The sequence below is a fragment of the Stenella coeruleoalba genome (genome assembly GCF_951394435.1).
Source record: "Stenella coeruleoalba genome assembly, contig: scaffold_171, whole genome shotgun sequence".
Classification (NCBI taxonomy): Eukaryota; Metazoa; Chordata; class Mammalia; order Artiodactyla; family Delphinidae; genus Stenella; species Stenella coeruleoalba.
Window position 1 is genome coordinate 457,839 of NW_027645872.1, and position 10,586 is coordinate 468,424.

Sequence of the window (10,586 nt, forward strand, 5' to 3'; positions counted from 1 at the left end):
ACGCTGAGCATTTGGTTATTTCCTCTTCCTGGTGTTAAATGAGAGTTAAATTTGCCCGTCCAGACACCGCCAGCTAGTCTCTCATTGGTTCTCCCTATTCCTGTTCATCTTCCGCAGATTGCAAACTGGGCCAAACAGGAGGTTAAAGGCGCTGACTCTCCAGGTGGGGAGAGTGTTAGTAAAGCGTCTGGAATGTTGCACCCGAGTACCAGGGGAGGAAAACTGAGACATATTTGAACACGTCTCCTGTTCACACGGTTGATCATACTCTGAGTTCCACATGCATGTTTTAGCTGAAGGAAGAATTCCTTAAACCTTGAGAGTTGAGACCCGTGGAATGGGTACCATGCAATATGACTTCAAAGGGTCTTCATTTGCTCACCGAACCTCTCCAATCCTATCACTGCTGCGTTTATGCCCCTGTACACACGCTTGATTCTCTTTTGGAGACATAGCAATCCATAGGTTTTAAGATACTTACTAGTCAGGTACATTCTTAGGCGTTTAATATGGGGTGTTGAGTCCATTTCGTTGAGCAAGGAGTAGCTCTTGTCTATTCCATATTTGGCTTAAGGAACTTTATCTGTGCTCATTTCAATCTCTGGTTTTATGCAGCACCCCAACTCACCTTTCCCCTTAAGCAAGCATAAGTTGGGTTTCTAAATTTGAGACCCTGTTCTGTTTTGGAATTCAGTTCCTGTGTAGCCAAGTTTACATTCCGTGTATTAGTGATATCTTATGATGTTTCTTTTTCTGTGTGAGTTATTTCAGTTAGAATAATCATACCTGAATCCACTCATTATGCTGCTATGGGCCTGATGACATAGATTTCATTGCTGAGTGATACTGCATTGTACGTAAGTACCACAAGTTCTTTATCCATTTTTCACTTTCTGTGATATTGAACTTGTACTGTAAACGAGGTTCTTGTAAACAGAGGCGTCCCAAACTTTGGGGTGGCTGTGTCTTTTTGATTTTAATTTCCCTAAGCTATAGGACCATAAGTGGAAGTGCCCTAGGCTCTGTTGCTTTGTTTTTTAGATGTTTCAGGAAACACCATACACTTCTCCCGAGTGTCTGTTGGCAATTTACATCCCGCCCATCAGCATAACAAGGCTCCCAGTTCTCCATGGCCTGTCCTGCCTTTCTGGATTTTACACTTTTTTCCGATGGCCCTTTTGACCGGGGGGAAGTGAGACTTCATTGTAGTGCAGATTTCCTTTGCAAGCTTGCTTGGTTGGCCAAAAATGGCGTATGCGTTTTTTCCTCAGGAAAAAACGCATACGCAATTTTTGGCCAAGTGCATCATTGTGGACGTTCTACCACTTTTCCTACGCTCTCAGTGCAATTCCAGTCTACCTCCTGAAATCGGTTTCCTGCAATCCTGCACCACTTTCAAGTCCTCTTGGCTGTCTTACTTCAGTATATTTTTGGACGATAGCTGTCATTTATAACTCTGCAGGTTTGTGTATTACAGTGCCCCTGAACTCCTTTCTTCAACTCGCTTTCTTGAGACCTGGCCGCAAGAGCGCAGGTTGGCTTCAGGCCCTAATCTGGTTCCGGCACGGCACGCTGAGCCTTTGGTTAATTCGTCTTCCTGGTGGGAAATGAGAGTTAAATTTGCCCGTCCAGACACCTCCAGCTAGTCTCTCATTGGTTCTCGCTATTCCTGTTCATCTTCCGCAGAAATTGCAAACTGGGCCAAACAGCAGGTTAAAGGGACTGAGTCTCCAAGTCGGGAGAGTGTTAGTAAAGCGTCTGGAATGTTGCACCCGAGTACCAGGGGAGGAAAACTGAGACATATTTGAACACGTCTCCCGTTCACATGGTTGATCATACTCTGGGTTCCACATGCATGTTTTAGCTGAAGGAAGAATACCTTAAACCGGGAGAGTTGAGACCCGTGTAAAGGGTACCATGCAATATGATTTCAAAGGGTCTTCATTTGCTCACCGAACCTCTCCAATCCTATCAGTGCTGCGTTTATTCCCCTGTACACACGCTTGATTCTCTTTTGGAGACATAGCAATCCATAGGTTTTAAGATACTTACTAGTCAGGTACATTCTTAGGCGTTTAATATGCGGTGTTGAGTCAATTTCGTTGAGCAAGGAGTAGCTCTAGTCTATTCCATATTTGGCTTAAGGAACTTTATAAGTGCTCATTTCAATCTCTGGTTTTATGCAGCACCCCAACTCACCTTTCCCCTTAAGCAAGCATAAGTTGGTCTTCTAAATTTGAGACCCTGTTCTGTTTTGGAATTCAGTTCCTGTGTAGCCAAGTTTACATTCCGTGTATTAGTGATACCTTATGATGTTTCTTTTTCTGTGTGACTTATTTCAGTTAGAATCATCGTACCTTAATCCACTCATTATGCTGCTACGGGCCTGATGACATAGATTTCATTGCTGAGTGATACTGCATTGTACGTAAGTACCACAAGTTCTTTATCCATTTTTCACTTTCTGTGATATTGGACTTGTACGGTATACGAGGTTCTTGTAAACAGAGGCGTCCCAAACTTTGGCATGGCTGTGTCTCTTTGATTTTAATTTCCCTAAGCTATAGGACTATAAGTGGAAGTGCCCTAGGCTCTGTTGCTTTGTTTTTTAGATGTTTCAGGAAACACCATACACTTCTCCCGAGTGTCTGTTGGCAATTTACATCCCGCCCATCAGCATAACAAGGCTCCCAGTTCTCCATGGCCTGTCCTGCCTTTCTGGATTTTACACTTTTTTCAGATGGCCCTTTTGACCGGGGGAAGTGAGACTTCATTGTAGTGCAGATTTCCTTTGCAAGCTTGCTTGTTTGGCCAAAAAGGGCGTATGCGTTTTTTCCTGAATATATTCAGGAAAAAACGCATACGCCCTTTTTGGCCAAGTGCATCATTGTGGACGTTCTGCCTCTTTTCCTATCCTTTCAATGCAATTCCAGTCTACCTCCTGAAATCAGTTTCCTGCAATTCTGCCCTGCTTTCAAGTCCTCTTGGCAGCCTTACTTCAGTATATTTTTGGACGATAGCTGTCATTTATAACTCTGCAGGTTTGTGAATTACAGTGCCCCTGAGCTCCTTTCTTCAACTCGTTTCTTGTGAGCTGGCCGCAACACCGCAGGATGGCTTCAGGCCCTAATCTGGTTCTGGCACGGCACGCTGAGCCTTTGGTTATTTCCTCTTCCTGGTGGGAAATGAGAGTTAAATTTGCCCGTCCAGACACCTCCAGCTAGTCTCTCATTGGTTCTCACTATTCCTGTTCATCTTCCGCAGAAATTGCAAACTGGGCCAAACAGGAGGTTAAAGGCGCTGACTCTCCAGGTGGGGAGAGTGTTAGTAAAGCTTCTGGAATGTTGCACCCGAGTACCAGGGTACGAAAACTGAGACATAATTGAACACGTCTCCCGATCACACGGTTGATCATACTCTAGGTTCCACATGCATGTTTTAGCTGAAGGAAGAATACCTTAAACCTGGGTAGTTGAAACCCGTGGAATGGGTACCATGCAATATGACTTCAAAGGGTCTTCATTTGCTCACCGAACCTCTCCAATCCTATCACTGCTGCGTTTATGCCCCTGTACACATGCTTGATTCTCTTTCGGAGACATAGCAATCCATAGGTTTTAAGATACTTACTAGTCAGGTACATTCTTAGGCGTTTAATATGCGGTGTTGAGTTCATTTCGTTGAGCAAGGAGTTGCTCTTGTCTATTCCATATTTGGCTTAAGGAACTTTATCTGTGCTCATTTCAATCTCTGGTTTTATGCAGCACCCCAACTCACCTTTCCCCTTAAGCAAGCATAAGTTGGTTTTCTAAATTTCAGACCCTCTTCTGTTCTGTATTTCAGTTCCTGTGTAGCCAAGTTTACATTCCATGTATTACTGATATCTTATGATGTTTCTTTTTCTGTGTGACTTATTTCAGTTAGAATCATCATACCTGAATCCACTCATTGTGCTGCTAAGGGCCTGATGACATAGATTTCATTGCTGAGTGATATTGCTTTGTAAGTAAATACCACAACTTCTTTATCCATTTTTCACTTTCTGTGATGTTGAACTTGTACTGTAAACGAGGTTCTTGTCAACAGAGGCGTCCCAAACTTTGGGGTGGCTGTGTCTTTTTGATTTTAATTTCCCTAAGCTATAGGACCATAAGTGGAAGTGCCCTAAGCTCTGTTGCTTTGTTTTTTAGATGTTTCAGGAAACACCATACACTTCTCCCGAGTGTCTGTTGGCAATTTACATCCCGCCCATCAGCATAACAAGGCTCCCAGTTGTCCATGGCCTGTCCTACCTTTCTGGATTTTACACTTTTTTCAGATGACCCTTTTGACCAGGGGGAAGTGAGACTTCATTGTAGTGCAGATTTCCTTTGCAAGCTTGCTTGGTTGGCCAAAAAGGGCGTATGCGTTTTTTCCTGAATATATTCAGGAGAAAACGCATACGCCCTTTTTGGCCAAGTGCATCATTGTGGACGTTCTGCCTCTTTTCCTATGCTTTCAATGCAATACCAGTCTACCTCCTGAAATCGGTTTCCTGCAATTCTGACCCGCATTCAAGTCTTCTTGGCAGCCTTACTTCAGTATATTTTTGGACGATAGCTGTCATTTATAACTCTGCAGGTTTGTGAATTACAGTGCCCCTGAGCTCCTTTCTTCAACTCGCTTTCTTGTGAGCTGGCCGCAACACCGCAGGATGGCTTCAGGCCCTAATCTGGTTCCGGCACGGCACGCTGAGCCTTTGGTTAATTCCTCTTCCTGGTGGGAAATGAGAGTTAAATTTGCCCGTCCAGACACCTCCAGCTAGTCTCTCATTGGTTCTCGCTATTCCTGTTCATCTTCATCAGAAATTGCAAACTGGGCCAAACAGGAGGTTAAAGGCGCTGACTCTCCACGTGGGGAGATTGTTAGTAAAGCGTCTGGAATGTTGCATCCGAGTACCAGCGTACGAAAACTGAGACATATTTGAACACGTCTCCCGATCACATGGTTGATCATACTCTAGGTTCCACATGCATGTTTTAGCTGAAGGAAGAATACCTTAAACCTTGGTAGTTGAAACTCGTGGAATGGGTACCATGCAATATGACTTCAAAGGGTCTTCATTTGCTCACCGAACCTCTCCAATCCTATCACTGCTGCGTTTATGCCCCTGTACACACGCTTGATTCTCTTTTGGAGACACAGCAATCCATAGGTTTTAAGATACTTACTAGTCAGGTACATTCTTAGGCGTTTTATATGGGGTGTTGAGTCCATTTCGTTGAGCAAGGAGTAGCTCTTGTCTATTCCATATTTGGCTTAAGGAACTTCATCTGTGCTTATTTCAATCTTTGGTTTTATGCAGCACCCCAACTCACGTTTCCCCTTAAGCAAGCATAAGTTGGTTTTCTAAATTTGAGACTCTGTTCTGTTTTGGAATTCAGTTCCTGTGTAGCCATGTTTATATTCCGTGTATTAGTGATATCTTATGATGTTTCTTTTTCTGTGTGACTTATTTCAGTTAGAATCATCATACCTGAATCCACTCATTATGCTGTTACGGGCCTGATGATATAGATTTCATTGTTGAGTTATACTGCATTGTACGTAAGTACCACAAGTTCTTTATCCATTTTTCACTTTCTGTGATATTGAACTTGTACTGTAAGCGAGATTCTTGTAAACAGAGCCGTTCCAAACTTTGGGGTGGCTGTGTCTTTTTGATTTTAATTTCCCTAAGCTATAGGACCATAAGTGGAAGTGCCCTAGGCTCTGTTGCTTTGTTTTTTAGATGTTTCAGGAAACACCATACACTTCTCCCGAGTGTCTGTTGGCAATTTACATCCCGCCCATCAGCATAACAAGGCTCCCAGTTCTCCATGGCCTGTCCTGCCTTTCTGGATTTTACACTTTTTTCACATGGCCCTTTTCACCGGGGGGAAGTGAGACTTCATTGTAGTGCAGATTTCCTTTGCAAGCTTGCTTGGTTGGCCAAAAAGGGCGTATGCGTTTTTTCCTGAATATATTCAGGAAAAAACGCATACGCCCTTTTTGGCCAAGTGCATCATTGTGGACGTTCTGCCTCTTTTCCTATGCTTTCAATGCAATTCCAGTCTACCTCCTGAAATCGGTTTCCTGCATTTCTGCCCCGCTTTCAAGTCCTCTTGGCAGCCTTACTTCAGTATATTTTTGGACGATAGCTGTCATTTATAACTCTGCAGGTTTGTGAATTACAGTGCCCCTGAGCTCCTTTCTTCAACTCGCTTTCTTTTGAGCTGGGCAGAACACCGCAGGATGGCTTCAGGCCCTAATATGGTTCCGGCACGGCACGCTGAGCCTTTGTTTAATTCCTCTTCCTGGTGGGAAATGAGAGTTAAATTTGCCCGTCCAGACACCTCCAGCTAGTCTCTCATTGGTTCTCGCTATTCCTTTTCATCTTCCGCAGAAATTGCAAACCGGGCCAAACAGGAGGTTAAAGGGACTGACTCTCCAAGTCGGGAGAGTGTTAGTAAAGCGTCTGGAATGTTGCACCCGTGTACCAGCGTACGAAAACTGAGACATATTTGAACACGTCTCCCGATCACATGGTTGATCATACTCTAGGTTCCACACGCATGTTTTAGCTGAAGGAAGAATACCTTAAACCTGGGTAGTTGAAACCCGTGGAACGGGTACCATGCAATATGACTTCAAAGGGTCTTCATTTGCTCACCGAACCTCTCCAATCCTATCACTGCTGCGTTTATGCCCCTGTACACATGCTTGATTCTCTTTCGGAGACATAGCATTCCATAGGTTTTAAGATACTTACTAGTCAGGTACATTCTTAGGCGTTTAATATGGGGTTTTGAGTCCATTTCGTTGAGCAAGGACTAGCTCTTGTTTATTCCATATTTGGCTTAAGGAACTTTATCTGTGCTCATTTCAATCTCTGGTTTTATGCAGCACCCCAACTCACCTTTACCCTTAAGCAAGCATAAGTTGGTTTTCTAAATTTGAGACCCTGTTCTGTTTTGGAATGCAGTTCCTGTGTAGCCAAGTTTACATTCCGTGTATTAGTGATATCTTATGATGTTTCTTTTTCTGTGTGACTTATTTCACTTAGAATCATCATACCTGAATCCACTCATTATGCTGCTACGGGCCTGATGACATAGATTTCATTGCTGAGTGATACTGCATTGTACGTAAGTACCACAAGTTCTTTATCCATTTTTCATTTTCTCTGATATTGAACTTGTACGGTAAACGAGGTTCTTGTAAACGGAGGCGTCCCAAACTTTGGGGTGGCTGTGTCTTTCTGATTTTAATTTCCCTAAGCTATAGGACCATAAGTGGAAGTCCCCTAGGCTCTGTTGCTTTGTTTTTTAGATGTTTCAGGAAACACCATACACTTCTCCTGAGTGTCTGTTGGCAATTTACATCCCGCCCATCAGCATAACAAGGCTCCCAGTTCTCCATGGCCTGTCCTGCATTTCTGGATTTTACACTTTTTTCAGATGGCCCTTTTGACCGGGGAGAAGGTGAGACTTCATTGTAGTGAAGATTTCCTTTGCAAGTTTGCTTCTTTGGCCAAAAAGGGCGTATGCGTTTTTTCCTGAATATATTCAGGAAAAAACGCATACGCCCTTTTTGGCCAAGTGCATCATTGTGGACGTTCTGCCTCTTTTCCTATGCTTTCAATGCAATTCCAGTCTACCTCCTGAAATCGGTTTCCTGCAATTCTGCCCCGCTTTCAAGTCCTCTTGGCAGCCTTACTTCAGTCTATTTTTGGACGATAGCTGTCATTTATAACTCTGCAGGTTTGTGAATTACAGCGCCCCTGAGCTCCTTTCTTCAACTCGCTTTCTTGTGACCTGGCCGCAACACCGCAGGATGTCTTCAGGCCCTAATCTGGTTCTGGCACGGCATGCTGAGCCTTTGGTTAATTCCTCTTCCTGGTGGGAAATGAGAGTTAAATTTGCCCATCCAGAAACCTCCAGCTAGCCTCTCATTTGTTCTTGCCATTCCTGATCATCTTCCACAGAAATTGCAAACTGGGCCAAACAGGAGGTTAAAGGGACTGACTCTCCAAGTGGGGAGAGTGTTAGTAAAGCGTCTGGAATGTTGCACCCGAGTACCAGGGTACGAAAACTGAGACATATTTGAACACGTCTCCCGATCACATGGTAGATCATACTCTAGGTTCCACATGCATGTTTTAGCTGAAGGAAGAATACCTTAAACCTGGGTAGTTGAAACCCGTGGAATGGGTACCATGCAATGTGACTTCAAAGGGTCTTCATTTGCTCACGAACCTCTCCAATCCTATCACTGCTGCGTTTATGCCCCTGTACACATGCTTGTTTCTCTTTCGGAGACATAGCAATCCATAGGTTTTAAGATACTTAATAGTCAGGTACATTCTTAGGCGTTTAATATGCGGTGTTGAGTCCATTTCGTTGAGCAAGGAGTAGCTCTTGTCTATTCCATATTTGGCTTAAGGAACTTTATCTGTGCTCATTTCAATCTCTGGTTTTATGCAGCACCCCAACTCACCTTTCCCCTTAAGCAGGCATAAGTTAGTTTTCTAAATTTGAGACCCTGTTCTGTTCTGTAATTCAGTTCCTGTGTAGCCAAGTTTACATTCCGTGTATTACTGATATCTTATGATGTTTCTTTTTCTGTGTGACTTATTTCAGTTAGAATCATCATACCTGAATCCACTCATTGTGCTGCTAAGGGCCTGATGACACAGATTTCATTGCTGAGTGATATTGCTTTGTAAGTAAATACCACAACTTCTTTATCCATTTTTCACTTTCTGCGATGTTGAACTTGTACTGTAAACGAGGTTCTTGTAAACAGAGCCGTTCCAAACTTTGGGGTGGCTGTGTCTTTTTGATTTTAATTTCCCTAAGCTATAGGACCATAAGTGGAAGTGCCCTAGGTTCTGTTGCTTTGTTTTTTAGTTGTTTCAAGAAACACCTTACACTTCTCCCAAGTGGTTCTTGGCAATTTACATCCCGCCCATCAGCATAACAAGGCTCCCAGTTCTCCATGGCCTGTCCTGCCTTTCTGGATTTTACACTTTTTTCAGATGGCCCTTTTGACCGGGTGGAAGTGAGACTTCATTGTAGTGCAGATTTCCTTTGCAAGCTTGCTTGGTTGGCCAAAAAGGGCGTATGCGTTTTTTCCTGAATATATTCAGGAAAAAACGCATACGCCCTTTTTGGCCAAGTGCATCATTGTGGACGTTCTGCCTCTTTTCCTATGCTTTCAATGCAACTCCAGTCTACCTCCTGAAATCGGTTTCCTGCAATTCTGCCCCGCTTTCAAGTCCTCTTGGCAGCCTTACTTCAGTCTATTTTTGGACGATAGCTGTCATTTATAACTCTGCAGGTTTGTGAATTACAGTGCCCCTGAGCTCCTTTCTTCAACTCGCTTTCTTTTGAGCTGGCCGCAACACCGCAGGATGGCTTCAGGCCCTAATCTGGTTCCGGTACGGCACGCTGAGCCTTTGGTTATTTCCTCTTCCTGGTGGGAAATGAGAGTTAAATTTGCCTGTCCAGACACCTCCAGCTAGCCTCTCATTGGTTCTCGCTATTCCTGTTCATCTTCCGCAGAAATTGCAAACTGGGCCAAACAGGAGGTTAAAGGCGCTGACTCTCCAAGTGGGGAGAGTGTTAGTAAAGCATCTGGAATGTTGCACCCGGGTACCAGGGTACGAAAACTGAGACATATTTGAACACGTCTCCCGATCACATGGTTGATCATACTCTGGGTTCCACATGCATGTTTTAGCTGAAGGAAGAATACCTAAAACCTGGGTAGTTGAAACCCGTGGAATGGGTACCATGCAATATGACTTCAAAGGGTCTTCATTTGCTCACCGAACATCTCCAATCCTATCACTGCTGCGTTTATGCCCCTGTACACATGCTTGATTCTCTTTCGGAGACATAGCAATCCATAGGTTTTAAGATACTTACTAGTCAGGTACATTCTTAGGCGTTTAATATGCGGTGTTGAGTCCATTTCATTGAGCTAGGAGTAGCTCTTGTCTATTCCATATTTGGCTTAAGGAACTTTATCTGTGCTCATTTCAATCTCTGGTTTTATGCAGCACCCCAACTCACCTTTACCCTTAAGCAAGCATAAGTTGGTTTTCTAAATTTGAGAACCTGTTCTGTTCTGTAATTCAGTTCCTGTGTAGCCAAGTTTACGTTCCGTGTATTACTAATATCTTATGATGTTTCTTTTTCTGTGTGACTTATTTCAGTTAGAATCATCGTACCTGAATCCACTCATTATGCTGCTACGGGCCTGATGACATAGATTTCATTGCTGAGTGATACTGCATTGTACGTAAGTACCACAAGTTCTTTATCCATTTTTCACTTTCTGTGATATTGAACTTGTACGGTAAACGAGGTTCTTGTAAACAGAGGCGTCCCAAACTTTGGGGTGGCTGTGTCTTTTTGATTTTAATTTCCCTAATCTATAGGACCATAAGTGGAAGTGCCCTAGGCTCTGTTGCTTTGTTTTTTAGATGTTTCAGGAAACACCATACACTTCTCCCGAGTGTCTGTTGGCAATTTACATCCCGCCCATCAGCATAACAAGGC

The 10,586-nt window shown here is 43.5% G+C and overlaps 1 long non-coding RNA gene across 1 annotated transcript in view; it reads left to right on the forward strand.

Moving 5' to 3' along the window:
- The window catches only part of LOC307181499, a 115,871-nt gene extending 108,746 nt beyond the window's left edge, over nt 1–7,125 (forward strand). The window contains exon 3 of the long non-coding RNA XR_013826922.1: nt 7,085–7,125. This is a non-coding gene — a long non-coding RNA (uncharacterized lncRNA). The remainder of the gene's footprint in view (nt 1–7,084) is intronic.
- The last annotated feature ends 3,461 nt before the right edge of the window (nt 7,126–10,586 follow it).